General features: G+C 44.8%; 1 protein-coding gene and 1 long non-coding RNA gene across 21 annotated transcripts in view; one reads left to right on the forward strand and one right to left on the reverse strand.

Moving 5' to 3' along the window:
• Positions 1–1,584: 1,584 nt before the first annotated feature.
• Positions 1,585–21,894, reverse strand: LOC121817230 (uncharacterized). Its single transcript, XR_006057040.2, has 2 exons — positions 21,448–21,894; positions 1,585–20,716 (listed from the first exon to the last, which is right to left on the reverse strand). It is a non-coding gene; the product is annotated as an uncharacterized LOC121817230 (long non-coding RNA).
• Positions 20,454–22,932, forward strand: part of FOXP1 (forkhead box P1) — a 624,022-nt gene continuing 621,543 nt past the window's right edge. For 14 of the 20 annotated variants that reach the window (XR_006057033.2, XM_042235960.1, XM_060402207.1 and 11 more), the window contains exons 1-2: positions 20,454–20,649; positions 22,545–22,689. The gene's annotated coding sequence lies outside the window, so the exon portion shown is untranslated. Of the gene's footprint in view, positions 22,852–22,932 lie in introns of all 20 variants that reach the window. The other 6 variants (XM_060402200.1, XM_060402196.1, XM_042235956.2 and 3 more) reach the window with 2 other exon arrangements.

Here is a 22,932-nt window from a genome sequence, read left to right on the forward strand (position 1 = left end):
ATAGATTGTGTGCATGAGTGTGTGTGTTTATATTTTGTCCAGGTTTATTGAGACATATGGACCCATTGTGTAAGTCTGAGGTGTACAGTGTAATGATTATATATATATGCATATACTGGAAAGTGATTACCATGTTAAGATAACACGTTGATCACATCAGATAGTTACAGTTTGTGTGTGGGTGTGTGTGTAGTGGCAGCTTTTAAAATCTACTCTCCTAGATACTTTAAAATGCACAATACAGTATTGTTAACTGTAGACACAATATCATACACTCCCTGGAGCTTACTCATTTTATAACTTGAAGTCTGTACCCTTTGACCAACAGTACCTATTCCCCCATCCCTGGAGGCCACCAGGCTGTTCTCTGTTTTTACGAGTTTTGGTTTTTTAGATCCCACATGTAAGTAAGATGATACAGGCTGGACCTTTAAGTTTGGCTTAGTTCACTTAGCATAACACCCTTAAAATTCATCCATGTTGTGATAATGTCACAATTTCTTTTTTATTGTTGACTAGTATTCACGTGTGCGTATACTGTATTTTATTTACTTATTCATTTGTTGGTGGACACAAGTTGTTTCTATTTCTTGGCTATTGTAAATAGTGCTGCAATGAACATATGGCTGAAGATATGTCTCAGAGGTAGTGATTTTATTTCCTTTGGATGTATGTTTTCCCAAAGCTAGAATTGCTGGATTATATAGTAGTTCTTCTTTTAATTTTAAAAGTAATCTCTCTACTGTTTTCCATAGGAGCTATAGTTTTGGGTGGTTTTTTTTTTTTTCACATTAATATACTTGTGCCTGAACCCATTGTCAGAGATACTGATTATTTTGGCTTTGTCTCTAAGCTCCAGGAACTTAAAAAAAAATTTTTTTTTTTTTTGTACCTGTGGCTTTGACATTCCTGCCTTCATGTCAGGCTACAACTTTTTCAATTTACCATCCTGGGTACAGTTTTGAATAGCAGATTAATAGCTCCAAGTTTTAATTATGTTTTTGTAATAGAATTTACAGTAATTTCAAGGAAAATGTTCACAATATAAGTTTCAGTGATAACAGCTATATTCTAAATTGTATAATAATAATAACTTGGGTATAATTAATTCACGTACTTACTGTGTGTTAGATGCTAGGCTGTGGACTTAATGCTCCTCCTGTTATTTCATTGTGACAGTGCACAAAGGAAGCACTATTTTTGCCATTTTACAGATGATGGAACAGAGACACAGACAGCTTTGCCCAAGGTCCCAAAGCTACTAAGTGGCAGAATAGGGCACCAATGCTAGGCTTTTTGTCTATGGTACAGACAAAAACATGCATGCTGGAGAAAGATCTAGAAGAATGTGTGCCCAGATGTTTACTTTGATTATCTATAGATGACAGGATTATGGGTATTTTTTAATATACTTAGTGTTTTGCACATTTTCTACTTTGTGCAGTCATTAATTTCTTAAAGTATTAAAAAACAAAGTTAAAATTATGCAGTCCTGGGACTTTTATAAAGCAAGTGGTTATATTTACCACAGTTTACTTCCCATTTATTTGGTCTTGCTTATGATTGATTGAAAAACAATAGGAGTTACCTTTGAACTTTTTATTTTGGATACCATAATGGAAACATGCAGCCCCCTTAATGTAATACGTAGCTATTTAGAAGTGGGGGTTATACACATCTGTAAGGTGCTTTTCCCAGATAAGTTTGTTTTGTTAGGTAATCATATGGAATTGTAAAATAAACAAGATCCAAAAGAATGTTGTTCTTCAAGATTTTCAGCCGTAGGAAATTACATGCTGTTTCAAAGATGCTACCAGTGAAGCATCTTCTCTTGAATTTCACTTTTGATTATGGCCTTTAAAGCTACTTTCTGAACCAGACAAGAAAACCAGGCTTCATTATTCAGCAAATGCCAGGAGCTACCTGCTTGATTGCCCCCCAAGGCATGCTCTGAATTTCTATTTGGTCATTTTCAAATATCAAACAGAGCCACGTGGGTAAAATTTACCATAAGAGGCAGTGCTTTACCTAATGTCTTGTTTTCTCATGGAAATTCCAAAAACGGAAATCGAAATGGGCTTTGATGAATGGAATCATTGTGAGCATAAGTGCATAGACCCTTACGGCGACGACTTCCACGTGTGCTGCATTCGTGTGATGCACAAGTCCAAATGTTTGTGTTCATTTGCATTATTTTAGAGCTCTCCATCACGGCTCTCAGATCTTAATACGGTATTTGCCTGGCTTTATTCACCATGGCATATGTTTCCAATTTTAAATAACTTTGAAGGATTCCTGTGTGTCTGCTGTTAAAATTAAGAGGTCTTGGTGACTCTGGGGTCCAGGTGAAACTTCATCTAAAAGAATATGTGTAAGTACATATGTTGAGCTAGGAGACATAAAGGTCACCAGAGGCCCAAGGTTTTACTTTGTTAGATCTGACATGCAAGACTGGGCAGTGGTGGAATCCCAAGTGGGTGGTGACTACCCCTGCCCCTCCCGCCCCTCACCCCCCTACAGGTACTCTCGCAAAGCTTCTCCTGGGGTATCCATGAGCTCTCTGTCAGCACATCCACATTCTTGTCTTTGGAACTCCTGTTAAGGAAAACTTCATTTCTGCCTGAATCTCTCCTTTCTAAGTTCAGTGTCATTATCAATATTTTACATGAAGGAAGGAAAAGCCAAAAGAGATGGGAGTCTTTGATGATAGGGTGATCTTGTCACTTGATCATTGATTTGTTTGGTCATTCATTCATTCAAAGATTTAAGTGCCCGTTACAGGCTACTGAGGAATATGCAGTGCACAAAAGAGACAGATCTCTGTCTTCACAGAGCTTATTTCTAGGGAAGGAGACAGATAATGCATGAGTAAATAAATCAGGAAACAGAACTGTACATAGTAATTTTGAAGGAAGAGGAGGGGGAGGGGTGTATCTGGACAAGGTCAGGGAATGTTTCTCTGAGTAGGTGATATTTCAGCTGAGACCCCAAGGCTGGAAAGAGCTAGCCATGCACACAGTCTGAAGAAGAAGATCATGCCAGGCAAATTGAAGGCTCCAGTGCTCCTTGCACATCATAAAAGACATGGAGTAATTGTACAGTCAATACATCAAACAGGTATAAAGTAATACTAGCCTAAATAAAGCTTTCCTGACATAGGTAAATTTTCAAAGCATGTGTAAGGACACAGGCTTCCCCAGTGGCTCAGTGGTAAAGAATCCACCTGCAGTGCAGGAGATTCAGGAGACGTGGGTTTGATCCCTGGGTCAGAAGGATCCCCAGGAGGAGGAAATGGCAACCCACTCCAGTATTCTTGCCTGAGCAATCTCATGGACAGAGGAGCTGGGGGGGGCTACAGTCCATAGGGTCACCGGACACCACTGAGCACACGCGCATGAGACAGGATGGTGATCTAAACTCTATTTTCTTTCACGATAAACCAGAAAAGCCAGTTTCCACATGGGCACGTAACCAAGGGCTGTTGTAGGAGTTAAAACTGAGAGAGAAGCCAGGGTCTTCCGCTTTAAGATTCCCTTTGCCCTAGAAAAATCTGGCTTTATTGGATATTGGAACAGAGCATTTTTTGAATGTGTGTGTTTGCTCTGCTCACATGATTTTTTTTCCCCAGAAGGAGACCAAACTGTTTATAGGAAAGATAGAAACAAACAAACAACTGGGTAATACGCTTCTAAACACTGAGAAACATGTGACCTTCCAGCCAGCACAGAGGTCCAGCGGGTAAACAGCAGGCCAGCCATGCTTGAGGCTTTTGGAACACACATGCTTCTGTTTCTTTGGGGATGACAATGTAAACTATACAGACCGTTATCGTCTCTTCTTCAGGATTCTAACTTCTGAATGCTGACCCAGAAAATGCACAGTTTGTTCCCCTGGAGCATAAGATTCATGCTGCCCCGACACCTGCTGGAAGGATGAAAGAAGATTTGATTGGCCCCTTCTACCTTTTGCTGTTCTGTGTCCTAAGACAAGCATCCAGAAGAGGCTATTTTCTGTTGCCTGGAGGAGAGACTGGTTCTGTTGTGCCAATTGGAGTCTTGTAGATATGCCAGAGTCATAATCTTCCCTCCTCCATTTCTCTCTAGGCCCTGAACTCTTTTCAGTGGAATGCCACAGTTTACTTGGAACTAAGAGATGAGTTCTTGCTCTTTCACTCTCTTTCTTTCTCTCTCTCTCTCTCCCTGCTCCCCATCTCCTAAAAACAAAAATTTTGGTGTCATTCGGTTCTTTTACTCCTTTTAGCACCTCTGTCCTTTTAGCTAAGCTGGTAACTCAGATTACAGAGTGCCCTACTCTTTCCACTGTTGGTAAATCAACCTTCAGGTTCCTTTGTGGTAGGTTCTTAATGCCCATCTTACCATTATTACTCATTTTTCCCCCTATTATTACCCACTGTCTCAAAATATACAGAAGTTTGATTTGGAATTTTCTTACAGTTTAAGTGATAACTTTAGTTTTCTTTTTGGCTGTGCTGGGTCTTGGTTGTTTCATGCAGCCTTTCTTTAGTTGCAAACAGCAGAGGCTACTCTTCATGGTGCTGCCTAGACTTCTCATTGCGGCAGCTTCTCTTGTTGCAGAGGATGGGCTCTAGAGTGCATGGGCTCAGTAACTGTGGCACACAGGCTTAGCTGCTCCGCACCATGTGGGATCCTTCCAGACCAGAGACAGAACCCATGTTCCCTGCACTGGTAGGTGAACTCCCAACCAGTGGACCACCAGCGGGGTCCCCTAAGTGATAACTCTTAACAGGAGATACCGTTTTTGCTGACTTGGTCAGTTTATATTGGTAGCTACCGCTTTTAGTTTCTTCTAAAAAAATGTTCTGTTGATAAATTATGCATAATTCATGGAGAAATTAACCACAATGTAAGCTCCATGAGGACAAGGATTTTCATCTTTTTTTTACTCTTCCCTTATGTCTCATGTAGTGCCTGGTACACAGTTTAGCAAGGAGTGAATATTTGCTTTGTGAATGGCTGAATGAAATTGACATCAGCCTTGCATGTGTAAGGGAGGGGCCCTTGCAGATGCCCACTTCTGCTTCTCATAAGCTTCCTCCAACATTAGAATGAATCCTTAGAGTCACATTAGATGTAAAATCATCAGGATGCCAAGGTTAGCAAAAATCTTGGAAACAAACATTTGTTTTTTTTCCCCAAGCTGTTCTATGAATCTAGTAATCATTCAGACACTTCCATCGTTGATCATTAAAACAGCAAGCTGGGCTACATAAGTTGTTCAGGAGCTGTGAAGAGAGTGGATGAGCTAGTACTGAAAAGGTGGACTTAGTGACAGTCACTGGCCCCTCCACACAATCCACTGTTCTGAAGCTCCCTGCACGTGAGATGCAAATGCCCTTGGATTCCCAGAAGAAGGGGAATTTTAATTAGGAATCCAGGTGAAGTTTCTGCCTGGTGTAAATCCTATGCATCATCTTAAGAGATGCAGCAACTTAGAGTTCTGACTCTGTTCATTGCCACTTCCTTTATTGCATTTTGGTTTTAGACTGGCAGAAAGCTGACTGCATATATGACATTGCTTGTAGAGTCCCAGACTCTGATAGTTAGTGTGCTTGATTGTGATGGAATGAGGGCTGTGCCAAACCTCCTTTTCTCAGAAACTATAGAAGCAGTGACAAACCTAAACAGCATATTCAAAAGCAGAGACATTACTTTGCTGACAAAGGTCCATCTAGTCAAAACTATGCTTTTTCAGTAGTCATCTATGGATGTGAGAGTTGGACCATAAAGAAAGCTGAGCGCCAAAGAATTGATGCTTTTGAACTGTGGTGTTGGAGAAGACTCTTGAGAGTCCCTTAGACTGCAAGAAGATCCAACCCGTCCATCCTAAAGGAGATCAGTCCTGAATTTTCATTGGAAGGACTGGTGCTGAAGCTGAAGCTCCAATACTTTGGCCACCTGATATGAAGAACTGATTCCATTAGAAAAGACCCTGATGCTGGGAAAGATTGGGGTCAGGAGGAGAAGGGGACGACAGAGGATGAGATGGCTGGATGGCATCACGGACTCGATGGACGTGAGTTTCAGCAAGCTCTGGGAGTTGGTGAAGGACAGGGAAGCCCTGCATGCTGCAGTCCTTGGGGTTGCAGGGTTGGATACAACTGAGCAACTGAACTGAATAAAGAGGTTTATACAGACAGCAAAAATAATACTTGGAGCTGAATGCGGCTCAGATCATGAATTCCTTATTACAAAAGTCAAACTTAAATTGAAGAAAGTAGGGAAAACCACTAGACCATTAAGGTATGACCTAAATCAAATCCTTTGCAATTTTACAGTGGAAGTGACAAATAGATTAAGGGATTAGATATGATAGAGTGCCTGAAGAATTATGGATGGAGGTTCATAACATTGTACAGAAGGCAGTCATCAAAACCATCCCCCAGAAAAAGAAATGCAAAAAGGCAAAATGGTTTTCTGAGGAGGCCTTACAAGTAGCTGAGAAAAGAAGAGAAGCGAAAGGAAAAGGAGAAAAGGAAAGATATATCCATCTGAATGCAGAGTTCTAAAGAATAGCAAGGAGAGATAAGAAAGCCTTCCTAAGTGATCAATGCAAAGAAATAGAGGAAAACAATAGAATGTTTAACGATAGAATAGAATAGAAAACAATCAAATGGTTCTATTGAAGAGAATAGATCTCTTCAAGAAAATTAGAGATACCAAGGGAACATTTTATGCAAAGATGGGCACAGTAAAGAACAGAAACAGTATGGACCTAACAGAAGCAGAAGATATTAAGAAGTGACAAGAATACACAGAAGAATTATACAAAAAAGATCTGCATGACCCAGACAACCACAATGGTGTGAGCACTCACCTAGAGCTCGACATCCTGGAGTGCGAAGTCAAGTGGGCCTTAGGAAGCATCACTACGAACAAAGCTAGTGGAGGTGATGGACTTCCAGCTGAACTATGTCAAATCCTAGAAGACGATGCTGTTAAAGTGCTGCACTCAATATGCTAGCAAATTTGGAAAACCCAGCAATGACCGACCACAGGGCTGGAAAAGGTCAGTTTTCATTCCAATTCCAAGGAAAGGCAATGCCAAAGAATGTTCAAACTACCGCACAGTTGCACTCATTTCATATGCTAGCAGAGTAATGCTCAAAATACTGCAGGCTAGACTTCAACAGTACATGAACTAAGAACTCCCAAATGTCTAAACTGGATTTAGAAAAGGCAGAGGAACCAGAGATCAATTGCCAACATCCACTGGATCATAGAAAAAGCAAGAGAGTTCCAGAAAAACATCTACTTCTGTTTCATTGACTACACTAAAGCCTTTGTATGGACCACAACAAACTGTGGAAAATTCTTCAAGTTATGGGAATACCAGACCACCTTACCTGCCTCCTGAGAAGTCTCTATACAGGTCAAGAAGCAACAGTGAGAACCGGACATGGAACAACAGACTGGTTCCAAGTTGGGAAAGGAGTATATCAAGGTGTATATTTCACCCTGTTTATTTAACTTATAGGCAGAGTAAATCATGTGAAATGCCAGCTGGATGAAGGACAAACTGGAATCAAGATTGCTGGGAGAAATAGCATTAAACTCAGAAATGCAGAGGACACCACACTTATGGCAGAAAGCAAAGAGGAACTAAAGAACCTCTTGATAAAAGTAAAAGGGGAGAGTGAAAAAGCTGGCTTAAAACTCAACATCCAAAAAATGAAGATCATGGCATCCAGTCCCATCACTTCATGGCAAATAGATGGGGAAACAATGAAAATAGTGAGAGACTTTATTTTCTTGGGCTCCTAAATCACAGCAGATGGTGATGCAGCCATGAAATTAAGACGCTTGCTCCTTGGAAGAAAAACTGTGACCAACCTAGACAGCATATTAAAAAGCAGACATTACTTTGCTGGCAAAGGTCCATGTAGTCAAAGTTACGGTTTTCCCAGTAGTCATGTATGGATGTGAGAGTTGGACTATAAAGAAAGCTGAGCACTGAAGAATTCATGCTTTGAACTGTGATGTTGGAGAACGCTCTTGACAGTCCCTTGGACTGCAAGGAGATCCAACCAGTCCATCCTAAAGGAGATCAGTCCTGAATATTCATTGGAAGGACGGATACTGAAGCTGAAGCTCCAATACTTTGGCCACCTGATGCGAAGAACTGACTCATTGGAAAAGTCCCTGATGCTGGGAAAGATTGAAGGCAGGAGGAGAAGGGGATGACAGAGAATGTGATGGTTGGATGGCATCACTGATTCGATGGACATGAGTTTGAGCAAGTTCTGGGAGCTGGTGATGGACAGGGAAACCTGGTGTGTTTCAGTCCATGGTGTCAGAAAACATCAGACGCAACTGAGCAACTGAACTGATAAAGAGGTTAGTGGTGGCTGAGCAAGGCTGTGGAGCCCACCTGGGGCTCTGTTCGAGTTATAGACAGCTTCATCTTGAGCCCCTCTATTTTGAAAGGAAAATGATTTGGTTAGTCAGTTACCGATAGAAATGAGATTGATTTCTACTTTTCCTTGTGGGGGAAGTTGTCATTTAAATGGCAGTGGCAGGGCAAGTTGGTGATCCAGAGGGAGTCCTACCTGTGCTCTGATGTTACCTGGAGTAGCATATTTCATCAGAGGGCAGTTTCGCGTCCCAGTGGACATTGGGCCAAGTCTGGAGACATTTTTGGCTCTGTTGACTGGGCAGTATGTGGGTACCAGTGGCATCTAGTAGGCAGAGGCCAGGAATGCCGCTAAACATTATACAATGTTCCCTGCCCCATCCCCAGCAAAGAATTATCCGGCCCCCAACGTCAATCATGCCCAAGTTGTGAAACCTTGATTTGAAGGAACCTCACTCAGTTTTATGAGAATGTCCTTACCTGGTAAGGTGATTCTTCTATTGTTATTTTCTTGTTCTGACTTTTAAAAATCCCCATTGTATTCTTGCACCAAGAATTAGTGCATTGAAGGTGGCCCTGATTTCAGATATGGGTGGGGCAGGCAGAATGAGTGGCATGCCTTGAAAGACTCTGAGAACATCCAGACTTCCAATGTTCCTCCACATCAGAGCTCCAAGACCCAGAAATCTTTCCGTGAAAACTAGAGAAGCCCCCACAGGGAGTCGGGATTCCGGGACCTAAGGGAGCTCTGCTCCTCTGAAATGCTTTGCTGACCATTTGCTCTGTGCCCAGCTCAGTGTGTTCTCTGGGACCGTCCTCAGCAGCTCAGTAAGATGCATGCCAATTCTACTGCCGCCTCACTGAGTCGCATAGGTGGGTTGGTTGCGAACCTGCCCCAAAGTGACACACTGCTGGGCATGGCACTGGGATTTTCCAGCCAGCTATGTCTCATGCCCAGGACTTTGCCAGGAACCAAGACCTTAGCCTCCTGAGCTCTGAGACATCTCAGCTGATCTTTCTATGACTGTTACCACCTGTGGAAAACAAGGAAGTTACTCTCAATGACTTCTGGGAATCTTTCATAAGGCTATGATGTCCATGTTTGTTTCTTTGTTTTATATGTTGCCCTCTTTAAAGGTTCCCCTTTAACATGGAAACAGAATTCATGATAGGTACTACCACTGGAAATCCCCATGGAAGGATTCCACACCTCACTGCATATCATAGCCAGGTGGTCAGCTTCTAAAAAGGTCTGTTTCCACAGTCTCTTACCAACACTGCTCTAGCTGGTTTGAAGTGGGCTCTGAGGATCCTTGTATTAACCTCGCGCCCACACCCTTAATCCTTGTATCAACCACACCGATTCTGATGCACAAGGTCTGAAGACCAGTATGGTAGCCCTTTTTTGGGGAGTTAGTTTAATCAATTGATTTCCTTTATGTAGGATACTGGCCACAGTGAAGGTTCAGAGTGTACTGGGTGATGGTGATCCTCACATCTCTTAGGCCGGCAGGGCTGTCTGTGACTCCTGTCCTCTGAGACTCACTCCCAGGGTATGTGTGTGGCTGTGCTCAGTTGTGTTTGGCTCTTTGTTACCCTGTGCCCATGAGATTTCCCAGGCAAGAATACTGGAGTGGTTTGCCATTTCCTTCTCCAGGAGATCTTCCAGACCCAGGGATTGAACCCACATCTGCATTGCAGGTAGATTCTTTACCGCTTGAGCTGTCAGGGAAGCCCAGGTCAGGAATTCCCAAACCCTGCTGCAGATTAGACTCACTGGGAAGCTTTTAAAACTCCTCACTCCCAGATCATACTCCAGATCAGTGAAATCCCAATCCCTCTATTGGGAGTTGGCCTCCATATTTTTCTTTTCTCATCTGCAGATGATTCCCATGCTCAGCAGTTTGAGAACCACTGTCGTGGGTGTTGCAGATTCCATACCTTTGCCACTGCTGAATGTTCACCTGTAAGGCAAATCCACCCTCCCAGCTCCGCAGAAAGAAGTCTTACCTACTTAGTGAGATACATGGGCATCCCACTCTTTTTTTCCATTGTCCTTCCAGATGCTCCCTGCTCAGTCCTCTACTTTTCAAGCTGCTTTTAAGGTATTTATCTCACCACCTTGTTTTTGTCTCTTGCATGTCTTCATGAGGGAGATGGCATCTTCCATGAGGGAAGAGGCATCTAATATGTGTGGCTCTGGCCTGGTGGGAGCGGAAAGAGTAGAAGACGGTAGATGCAAAAGAGACAAGACAAAGATCAGTTGGACTTTCTGCCATGGCTTTCTTCATGACAGCAGAGGGAAAGTGATAAAATGGAGGAGAATAATAATAATAATAGTAATACAGGAGGTTGCCCTGGCACTAGACTCCTTGAACAAAATATCCTAGTAAAAATTTTCAACTCACTCACTTTTCTGGAGAGTAACAAAGAATCCTAAATAGAGTACCTTCCAAATAATTATATTTGATGGTTTGATATTTTGAAAATGTGACTTCTGCTGACACATGGAGAAATCATTCAGATTGCAAACCAACTTTCCTAACCAAAATGCTTGAAGTGACTATAGTTAATACTTGGGAAGAAATTTAAGAGTAAGGAAAAGTACTCTCCGGGTCCCCCTTCTCTGTCTGTTTCCACTTTGCTCACTTAAGGGACGAACCCTGTCATTCTGGACTGACATGGGGCTGCGTTTTCCCAACAGTGGGAGTTGTATGGGAGCGGCCTGTGGCCTTGATGACCCCTGAAGCTATGCTTTGATTGGCCTACCTAAGACTTTACAACCACGGACTGTTTGGGGAAAGATCTGGATTTCTTTGTCTCTCAAAAATGCAGAAGCGCTTTCTGACCTGAGCTTGCTTTTAAGGAGACAGCAGTCAGCCTCTGTCCCTTTCAGTTGAGACAAAGCGGAGTCGCTCAGGCGTGTCCGACTCTTTGCGACCCCATGGACTGTAGCCTACCAGGCTCCTCTGTCCATGAGATTTTCCAGGCAATAGTCCTGGAGTGGATTGCCATTTCCTTCTCCAGGGGATCTTCCTAACTCAGCGATTGAACCCAGGTCTCCTGCATTGTAGACAGACGCTTTACCGTCTGAGCCACCAGGGAAGTTACGTGTGGTCAAATTACCACCGTCCCCACACCTCCCTAATTATACTCAACCAACTTCAGTGATTTGTCTGGTAGAGTTCTCTAGGTCATGGCATTAGCATCACCTCTTAAAACATAAGACATCAATTGCTGGGCCCCACCAATCTTCTGGAAGGAAGAGTTATCACTTTCCCATTTATTTATGTGTGTAGATATTATACACACATATTTACATCTACATGCATATATGTGTGTTGCTAAGTCGCTTCAGTTGTGTCCGACTCTTAGTGACCCCGTGGACTGCAGCCCACCAGGCTCCTCCATCCATGGGATTTTCCAGGCAGGAGCACTGGAGTGGGGTGCCATTGACTTCTCCATATATGTGTGTAATTTTGTGTATATGTCTGTCAGTATGGGCTTCCCAGGTGGCACTAGTGGTGCAGAACCTGCCTGCCAAGGCAGGAGACATAAGAGACCTGGATTTGATCTCTAGGTTGGGAAGATCCCCTGGAGGAGGGCACGGCAATCCACTTCAGAATTCTCGCCTGGAGAATCCCATGGACAGAGGAATCTGGTGGGTGACAGTCCACAGCGCTGCCAAGAGTTGGGCACGACTGAAGTGACTTAGCATGCATCCTCATTTGTCAATATGGATTCGTGCATATTTATTTCATCCTTTGGGTTATAATCTATTGTCATTTCTTTTCTTGCTCACAGTGTCTCAATTTTGGGTATTGGGGAGCTCTTCAGGATTGGCCGTTATGGCTTTTCAGCGTCTCTCCACTCCATGCCATCGTTTTTTTGTTTCAGTGTGTCTTATAGCAATTTCTGGTACTACATGGTGTTCCAGGCTTATCTTGTATTTTCTCTACTCCATCACCAGAATTGACTAGTTCTCCAGGGAGTTCTGATTGGTTTTATTGGAGTGAAAGTGAAAGTCGCTCAGTCATGTCCGACTCTGTGGCCCCATGGACAATACAGTCCATGGACTTCTCCAGGCCAGGATACTGGAGTGGGTAGCCTTTCGCTTCTCCAGGGGATCTTCCCAACCCAGCGACTGAACCCAGGTCTCCTGCATTGCGGGTGGATTCTTTACAGCTGAACACAAGGGAAGCACAAGAATACTGGAGTGGGTAGCCTATCCCCCCTCCAGCAGATCTTTTCGACCCAGGAATTGAACCGGGGTTTTCTACATTGCAGGCAGATTCTTTACCAACTGAGCTATCAGGGAAAGAGGTTTTATTGAAGGAAGGTATTTAAAAACCAAGATCTGAGTACTGGGTGTGCTTGTTGCTATTAGGATATCACTACTTCTTGCCTTTTGTCAATGGATACAGCTAAGAAATAAATCGGAGAAGGCAATGGCGACCCACTCCAGTACTCTTGCCTGGAAAATCCCATGGGTCGAGGAGCCTGATAGGCTGCAGTCCATAGGGTCGCTAAGAGTTGGACACGACTGAGTGACTTCACTTTCACTCTTCACTTTCATGCATTGGAGAAGGACATGGCAACCCACTCCAGTGTTCTTGCCTGGAGAATCCCAGGGACGGAGGAGCCTGGTGGGCTGCCGTCTGTGGGGTCGCACAGAGTCGGACACTACTGAAGCGACTTAGCAGCAGCAGCAGCAGCAGGAAATAAATGTATGCATGGTAACTGGGCCACCTGGCTCAGATGGTAAATAATCAGCCTGCAGTGCAAGATACCTGCATTTGATCCCTGGGTCAGGAGGATCCCCTGTAGAAGAGAATGGCTATCTACTCCAGTATTCTTGCCTGGAGAAGTCCAGGGATAGCAACACCTGGTGGGCCACAGTCCATGGGGTTGCCAAGAGTCAGACACAACTGAGTGACTAACACTTGCACTTCAGGCCTTCACATATATAGATTTATTTCTGTATTTATTTATCTGTAAATATATGTGTTTATGTTTTATATTGCTATATGTACATATTTTTATATATGTATATTTAGCTGTCCATATGAATACATTCAATTCTAATTCATTACCGTAGGATTCATATTAAACTTGGGGATACCAGATTTTTATCTTTGTAAGGCTTTTTAATGTCAACAGTGGCTCATGAACATACTGAGGGGAGAAAGGAAACTTCAGTTGATAACTATTTTATAGATACTACTAAAAAAAAAGAACAAATCTCAAGTTTAACATAACAGAAAGGTCAGCATATCCCCATGTTTAATATTTCTTAAAAATTCTGTAATTTGCAACTCAAGACCCTGGTTTGATTCCTGGGTTGGGAAAATCCCCTGGAGAAGGGATAGGCCCCCCATTCCAGTATTCACTGGCTTCCCTGGTGGCTTAGATGGTAAATAATCCACCTGCAATGCGGGAGACCTAGATTCAATCCCTGGGTTGGGAAGATCCCCTGGAAGAGGGCATGGCAACCCACTTCAGTTTTCTTATCTTGGAGAATCCCCTTGGGCAGAGGAGCCTGGCAGGCTACAGTCCATGGGGCCGCAGAGTTGGACACGACTGAGCACACAGCCTCCCTCGTTCCTGAAGGTGGGTAGACCTACCTAATTTCCCTTCTCATACAAATAGAGTTTGTCTCTAGTCTTACAGAACAATGCCTTTTGTAACCCTGAGCTGGCACTTGTGGATTCTAAATATAAGCCAAGACACTTCTCAGAGATTATAATCAGAATTTTGCTTTACGTGTGAAATCTTATTTTGAATTCAGGTACACAATTACTCAGAGACATAATTATACTGCCTTAGGATAGTATAAAAACAACAGTTTTAATTTTTTTTTTTTTTTGGTGGGGGGAGGTTTACAAAAGTAACCTATTGTTAGGAATCAGAGGTGACTACAGTCTGAGAACTTCACAGATACAAATTAACTATCAGCTGTGAGATTTGCCTATGATTCCTTCATGTTAATTCAGAAGTAAACATACTTGCATGGGGTCCCCCCTCCTCTCATTATACTTAATGTAAATCTCGTGGTGCTTGCACGCATCTTTAAAAATTGTAGAGAAGTGGAAAGAGAATCCAACCAGGATGGCTCATGGGCCACTGGAGGTGTGGCCCCCTCAGTGCTTTGGAAAATATTCTGGGTTTTGAACTGCAACACCTGTAATTATGGAGGCGTCATCCTTTCCATAAAAAAGAAAACAAAACCAAGAAAGCAAAGCCCTTCTACTAACAGGGTGTAGTCATAGCATGTGTTCAGCCTTCCCAAAACCTGTCTGGCATTTGTTTCTGGCCTGGTAGGGAACATCTTCCATCTTTCTGTGAGCACTCATAAAACAATACAAAGGTAAACAGTTGGAGGGCAATTAGCAGTCTCTTTTGGGTAACAGAAGAGAGCAGTCATCCTGCTATTAATGTCAGAGGAATTAATCATGGTTTACATAGGTGATTTACTGGCTTAACTTTGCAAGTGGTTGAAACACAAGAACCCAACAAAGTTTACAAAAGATGCTAGGTTGGAGAACCAGGTATGGCGGACAGCTTACAGAACTATCGGTCAAGTAGCTGAAGGTGTTAAAGTTGTTGAGATGGTGCCTGTTTTGTAAGAGGCCATGTGCAGTGCAGATTTGTGTTTCTCAAACTTTAGTGTGAGTTCTACCTGGCCAGCTTTGTTAACATGCAGATGTTGGTTCAGTAGGTCTAGGCACTGGGCTGTGATTCTGCCTTCTTAAAAACAAAAACATTTATGTACTTATTTGGCTGCACCAGGTCTTAATTGCAGCATGGGGATCTTCAGTTGTGACATGTGGGATGTAGTTCCCTGACCAGGGATTGAACCTGGGCCCCCTGTATTGGGAGTATGGAGTCTTAGCTGCTGGACCACCAGGGAAGTCCCTAATTCTGCCTTTTCAACACATTGTCAGGTGCAGTGCCCATGCTGCAGGCCAGCACATTTCATTTTGCATAGCAAGGCTGTAGATTGTTCTTACACCTGTGGCAGGTAGGATAAAGCTGCTCATACTCCCTTTAAGAATCTCCATTTATCAACATGTTGCACTCTGAATGTTCACGGCTTAACGGATCATAACAGCTTTTTGGAGTGGAGGTACTTGGCCAAATACTTCATTGTGCATATCAACAACTTCTTTCACAAGCACCAATTTACAAAAAAAAAAAAAAAAAACCATAAAAATATTTACAGGCCATGATTACATTTATTGAACTATACCCTTAAAAGAAAACAGGAAATGCAATCTCTGTAACTAAAGCCCCTCTCTGTGATTAAAACCTCAGAAAATGCACTATTGTCTCTAGTTTGAATGCTGAGCCTCTTAACAAGTTTTGGCATTGGGGAAGCCTCTTTGAAAGCTGGGATCTTTTACCATTGCTTGACTAGCTTTTCAAGCCATTCAGTTATCAGATGTGGTTTGTTTCAGAATGCCTGATGGTGTTGTATAAAGGGGTCCCTCAGTATCTGAGGAGACTGGTTCCAGGACCTTGCTCAGATACCCAAGTAGGTGGAGGCTCAAGTCCCGTACAGTATATCCTCCACAGGGGCTGGTTCTGCATTCACAGATTCAACCGGCAGCATCCACGAAACCGTGGGTTGAATAGGTGGATACAGAACCAATGGGTACAGAGTGCCAACCGTACTTTATTTTTAAACTTTGTTTTGGTTCCAAATACTTCCCATACTTTAAAAACCATACTTTAAAAACGGAGATCCTCTGTTGGTTTTTGGTATGGACAGAGAGCCACATCACAACCCAGAGAACACACTTCTTTTGCCACTTACTGTGAAACATGTGATTTTCATTAGCCATTTTTCTCTTCTTGGAAGGAAACGCAGGAGTAGAAGCCTTCATTTAGAGTATTCGGAACACGTTTACAACCTTTCCCTTTCCCCCATGTCCCTCTTCTCCTCCCTTTCTCTCCTTCCCTCCTTTCTCCACTGTGTTTACCGGTACCTGGATGTCTGCCACACCTGGGGTAGAGGAGAGGGAGGAGGTAAGCGGGGGATCTTGGCTTTGGCTCTCAGTTGCTGTCCTACTTATAAATGGCTATATGGGTTGGCTATTTGGGAGAAGGTTAAATGATTTCTGAGGAGGGGTGGCCCATCTCTTTGGTAAAGTGAAGAGTATGAGATGGGAATACAAAAGGAGCCAGGACACCTGGATTCTAATCCTTGTTTAGCCACTCACCAATTATTTGGCCTTGGAGGGCAATTTAACCTCCCTGGGTTCCAGCTTCCTAATCTGTAATTTGATATACATACTTGGTTATGCCTATTTCTCAGAGTGTAGGAGTCTTATCACTGGGATGGCATGAGATAACATTGAATCACATATTCTTGGCAATCACTTTCATTTCTTTCTGGTTGTTCAAACAACATCAATAGCAACAAAAAGAAAACTATTCTCTGTTGACATGCATTAACATTTTCCCGGGACTTGTCACTTTTCTGTTTAAAATTTTTGTTAATTTTAGTTTTTTGACCTCTCTTTCTTTCTAACAAAGAAAAATCAGCAACTTTGTTTTTACTGTGATTGTTTTTAATTTATGGAGACTGGGAAATATGATTCCCCATTTAATGTAGTAATAGAAAAATAAAAGTTGGTTACTTTACAGAAAAATAGTATATTTATAATAATGGTACTTCAGTGAGTACAGTATTAGTTATTTTCTAAACTTAAAAAGATTCAGGTATCCCATTAACTGGTTGATGTCCACACAAGTTTCTGTTCCCTAAAAATGTGCATATATTCATTGACACAGTATTTGCAGAACAAAGTTGGTGTTACATATAATTAACAGTATGTGGCAAGGCACTCAAATGTTCTGAGACCGTTGGGGAAATTTTGGCCACAATTAACTATAGTTTGCTGATTTGGAATTTACAATTTTTTCCTATTACTTAAACTATAACAAAATGGGAACAAGCACCTTTGCCTTAGTATAATTAAAAATGAAATTATGTCAGGAACATGTTTTAAAAAGGAATTTCTATTTGTTTTACCACCAAAAGGTGGCGTCCTACCCCCATGCCCTTTATTTAAAAACCCTTCTTGCTTTAATTTAACAAAAAGAAACTTCTAGTTGATTACTGATAAAGAAATTAAAATGTGCTCCTTATGAATGTAACGTGACAGTGTTGAAAATGAACTATATGTTAAACTGCAGTTAAGTTTCCCTCTAATGTAAGCCAAATGGGCATGGAAGTCTTTAATACGGCAGCACATTAGACAGTATTATTACAAAATTGGGTACAATATATCATGGGATTTACAGCCAGGATTTCCTTTTGTCTGCAAAACTTGTTGCCAGTCTGATTTTGGCCCCCACTTTCAGGTGAATGTAAGAAAGTTAAAATGCAGAATAAGATCAGTGGTAACCTAAAGATCTCCTTTAGTATGGCAATGCTAATAATTTAAAAAAAACACACACACACAAAACTCACTATTTGATCTGAAAACAAGATCAGAGCATGAATTGTTCTTTAGAGATGATGAATAAATTTGTCATATTGAAATAAATTGCTATTCCCCTGAGTTATAATTTTGCAACCCAACATATACCATAACATGTTATATCGGGCATAAACACTGTAGAAATGAAAAACATCATCACATCCCCAGCCAACAACCCTCCATAGACTGGCTACTTTGTAGATTTCCATTTACTTCCATGTAAATTCAGCATATGGAATTTCCAGTGATGGTAATGGGTGGTAAAGGGTTGTTCATAGTGTTAACTGAGAAGACAAAGCTTTTATATAATTGTCTAGTACATGGTAAGGATTCAATAAATATTAGATGTTATCACTGACAGATGTAGACTGTGAGCTCCTCAAGGGCAGAAATTTTATGTATTTTTGCATCCCTCAGTGCCTACTATATGGTCTAGAACATAGTAGGTGTGTCATGTCTTAATTTCTTGAATCAAAGAACACAACTCTAGCCTCTAGGAAGCTAGGAAGTGCTGCAGGAACTGAAACACATTTTCTTTATCTCGATTCTAGTCTAAAGATCTGATGGATGGTTTTGCCTGGATAGCCTAGCGTCTTACACAGCATGCATTCAACAAGAATTCTACTGTGTTGTAATTACCTTAGCATGGTCTCCCTGTCTCTGGCTTTATTCTGTAGCATGAGTGAATGATTTTTTTTTTTTACTTGCAAAACAGATACAATTTTAAAATGGTAGTCTTATGCTATTGTTGAAATTGAGATTTAGAATTCTTCAGTAAATGAATGTTTTAAAATATTTGTATACAGACAGTATCCAAAAAATTGATAATAACTCTTTTTCAGAATATTGGTTATCTACAACTGCCCCAGCCAGGCTAAAGACCAGAGAGATAATACTTACCCTCCCCACCAGGTCTTCCCCCCTTCCCCCATTGTCTCCTCACCTCCCAAGTACTTTGTAGGAATCCACAGGACTGGCTGCCAATATATTCTCATAAAGAGTTACCCTGCTATACCACCCAGCCGGTAGCTGGAAATGCTGGTATGTTAGCGGCATCTGAGGTTAAGAGTCTGAAAAAATTATTTCTGTTAAAAACAATAACAAACCATAGAGCCATGTATCTTTCCAAGTCACAGTGTGGAAACAGAAAGTCATCTTCCTTCTCTATTTGTATTGATGATAGTGAAAGAAATGCTTGTGTCTTTTGTTTTGTACATGTATATTTCAAAATATTTAATCCAGGCTCCTAATTTACTCCTTCAAATTTCTAAATTCCACCAAACTTCAAAGCAACAAAAAGAAAAAAAGTCTCACCTTTTCAAAGAATTGGACAAAGCTTTTTACATGTGACTGATCTCTGGGAGAGAAGGTAATTTGTGTTAAACAACTGATTGACATTCTAGCCCCCTGGGCGTTTTCCTAAGAGAAACCGTGGCAAGAACAGAGCTCCCAACGCAGCCACTTTCCCCTGAAGTGGATCTAACTACACATTCCTGCAGTGACTCTGAGAAGGAAGGACGGGGAAGCGTCCCACATTACACTCTCCTGCTTCAGAAATACAGGGGGAAAAACCCCTCGCTGGCTGGTTTCTCTTTCTTGCAAACAGGGGTTTGTCCTCCTGCTGAACTTTCACCTTCCGAACTCGCCTTCTTTCATTGGACAAAGTACAGAAAGAAAGAGGAGAGACCGAGGGAGGACGGGAGAGAAGGAGAAAGGGGGTTGAAAACACCACCCCCTCCCCCTCCTTCAACTGTCACTGATGGCAAAACACTTTCACTTTTAACTGGAGGAAACTCACATCCCTGTCTATCCTCTCCTCTTCCTTCTGTATTTTTAGCTCAGAAACCAAGCAAATAGCCGTCGCCTTACGATCTTCGTCCCTAGTTGCTAACACTCTCCCTCTCGCTTTTTTCCCCAGGGTCTGAATGGGCCCCCCTTTCCCCTCTTCTGAGGAATCCCCCTCCCCCATGCCCCTTGTTTTCCAGGTCTTTCTTGCCTGATTCCTCTTTTGCCAGGGACTGCTCTGGCGTGGCCCTCCTCTCTCTCGGGTCTGCAGGCTCTGCCTCCCTCTCTCCCATCCAGCCTGGACGCCCCTCACTCCTACCTCTCTGTTCCCCTTGCCCCCAATTCCCACCTCCCCCAGCCCTGCTTTGGCAACTGCGATTTTTTTTTTTTTTTTTTTGCTGCAAGCCTTGTTGTTTACCCAGCAGGTGGATGTGACGTCAGGGACGCACAACAGCAAAAAATAACAACATCTCCCTCCGCGACGTGTTGGCCTCGCGCGCGCCTTATTTATTTATTTGTTCCGGGGGTGGGGGCGGGCACCAGCACCTAAGTGGCTTGGGGAAGGAGGGTGAGCAGGCTCAGGCCCGGGGGTGGTTTGTGGGCGCGTGAGGTGGAGAAGGGGCCCAGGCTGGATGTCAGGGGTGGGAGCAGGCTGGGGAAAGCCCCGGCCCGACGCCGTCCGCGCCTCTGCGGCCGCCGCCACCACTGGCGCTAGCTGGGCTCCGGGAAGCTAGTCCGGAGCGGAGGAATCTATTGTTATTTATTGTGTGGCGGTTTCATGCTGTACTCGCGCGGCCCGGCCCTCGCCCGGGAGTGCGTGTGTATGTGTGTGTCTGTGTGTGTGTGTGTGTGTATATGTGCGCGCGCGCGCGCGTGTGTGACCAAGTGAGTGTGTTTGCGGGGGTGCGCGCGCGGGCGGGAGTGGGCGCGCTCGGGGAAAGGCCCGAAAACACCTTAGTTTGCACCGAGAGACCATTTGCAGCGGGTGAGTTTGTATTTTTCCATTTCTGCTCCACTTTTTCCCAAGCCGCCTCCTGCCTTGTTTCCGACCACTTTAAACAACAAAAACAACAACCAAAAAAAAAAAAAAAAGAAAGAAAGAAAGAAAAGAAAAATATCTACTTTCCATCTCCCGGCTCCACGGCTCCACGTGCATCTCCCCCAGCCCTCCCCAGAGGCAGCCTCTCTCTTCCCAGGGTCAGGGCCAGGCTCTGGGGTGGGTGGGGGCTGCGAGTCGCCTGGGGGTGGAGGGGTTTCCAGGGGCACTGCTCTCTTGGGTGCATTTCCATAAGTCAAATGGGGGGTGGGGCGGCGAAGGCAGCGGCGAGGAGGCAATCTCGCCTTCCCCTTGGCCCCTTCACGCGTTGTTCTGCACTCGCCGTGGGGAGAGAAATCGATAAGCCCAGGCGGCCTGGTGTAACTTTCAGTGTCCGTTGTTGGGGTGCCTTCCGAGTAGCTGCCGGGAGGGCGCAGGGCCCGGGGTCAGGTCCACGGCGGGAGGGGGGCGCGCTGCTGGGTGCTTCTCGAGCCCAAAGTTTGCACTTAGAGCAAACTTTTTCCCTTCGCTCAACTGCTAGTGTTTGTCCCCTCTGTGCCCAGGGGCTGCTCCGTGGGCCTCAGCAGAATGACTGGGGATGTCCGCGCCCTAGGCCCCGCGGCTGGGGACGTCTCTAGTGCTACGCACGCCGCGTCCCGACCTCGATGGCGGGGACACTCCTCTGTCGCACCCCAGAGCCCAGAAAACTCAAAACACATACCCGCACACCCTCAGCTAGACACGTACCCCTCACGCGCTCGGCCCAGCGAACTCAGCCTCCCTGCCAGGGATCCGCGACTGCCGTGGCCAGCTCCGCGAGTGAGAGTGGGAGCAGGGCGCGCTGCGGGTCGTCGCCGCGCGCGGATTCCTCTCCACGCCATCACATGCACTTTCTGGGTGTACTCCCCTCTTAAGAACGGGGGTGGAGGGGATTTCCCAAGCCTCGATATGTCCTGAGACGTGCGCGAGTCGCCGCGTCCCTTTGGCGCTGTCCCGGCAGCCGATGGCTCTCTGTTCCTCGTCTGCGCGCCGCCTTCTTCCCGAGCTCCCGGCGCTCCATTCGTGCCCCGCAGAGAGGATTCAGCTGAGCCAGCCCGCGAGCCGGGCGGCCGTGCGCCTCGGGTGGGGACCGAGGTGGCGGCGCCGGGAGCCGAGGGGTTTGCCAGTTGCTGCAGGGTCGCGGTCATTCACTGCCTCCGCCTCCCCTCGCCCCCGCCTTCTGCCCCCCCTCCTTCCCAGACGCTGCTGCGCTCGGAAACTTTGATTCCTTCTCCTTTTTGGCCCTAGGCTAGTCCCCCTCCCCACCTGTTGTGAGCTCCACCTTGGTCCCTGGAGACTGGCGGTGACACACGCGGGCGCAAGGGAGCTTCGCGCCCAGAAACAAAGTCTCATGCCCCCCCCCCCCCCACAAGTGTTTGCTAAGAAATCTCTGCCTGCAACACCCCCCCCCCCCGCAATCGCCCCCCATTGCCGCGCAGCTCCCGCCCCCTGTTAGAATAAGGACTAAATAAACAGTTGTAACTCCAAACCTTGCGACTGCGATCTTATCCCGATCCCACCCCTCCCCCTTTCCTCCCCCCTCCTTTTTTGTTGTTGCAACTTTGTAAGATCCCGGGTAAGGTGCTGAGACTTTGGCTCCGTCCGATTCCCTGTCTCGGGATCCTTGCAGGGAATCCCTGAGCCACATTCTCTCTTCCCTCCACGCGCGCTTGTGGGTCCTTTGGGCCCGACGCCCTCTCAGCCTTGGCCCCCCAGCTCACTCATCTTTCCCGCCCCACTCCATTTCCCCCAACCTGCACCGAGAAGACTTGCTGACGGTCACCCCGGTTTCTTGTCAACCGCAGAACCCGAAAGTTTGCAAGAGGAAGAGAGCGTGTGGCGAGCAAGCGGGCCAGGGGCAGCGGCAGCGGCGCCGGGGACCATGGTGCTGCCGGCGCCTCCTCCGCGGGCGTGAAGGCGGCGCTCCCACTCCCTCCCCGGTCTCCGCGGGTAAGTCGAGGCGGCTACGGCCGCGGGCGGGTGCGCAGGGTCTAGGGACACCTTAGAGCTTTGGGTTGCGCCCGGGGGTTTTCTGTGCCCAAAGCCTCAGCATGGGCGGCGCGAGCGCAGCGATCTGGCGCCGGAGCCAGGAATGCGCCTGTCCTCAAGCCGGTAGGTGCTTCGAAATATTGGACTTTCTCCTTTTTCCCCCTTTTCTTTCCAAAATCCGAAAATCTAGAGATCAAAGTTTAG

This window comes from Ovis aries, chromosome 19 (genome assembly GCF_016772045.2).
Source record: "Ovis aries strain OAR_USU_Benz2616 breed Rambouillet chromosome 19, ARS-UI_Ramb_v3.0, whole genome shotgun sequence".
Lineage (NCBI taxonomy): Eukaryota > Metazoa > Chordata > Mammalia > Artiodactyla > Bovidae > Ovis > Ovis aries.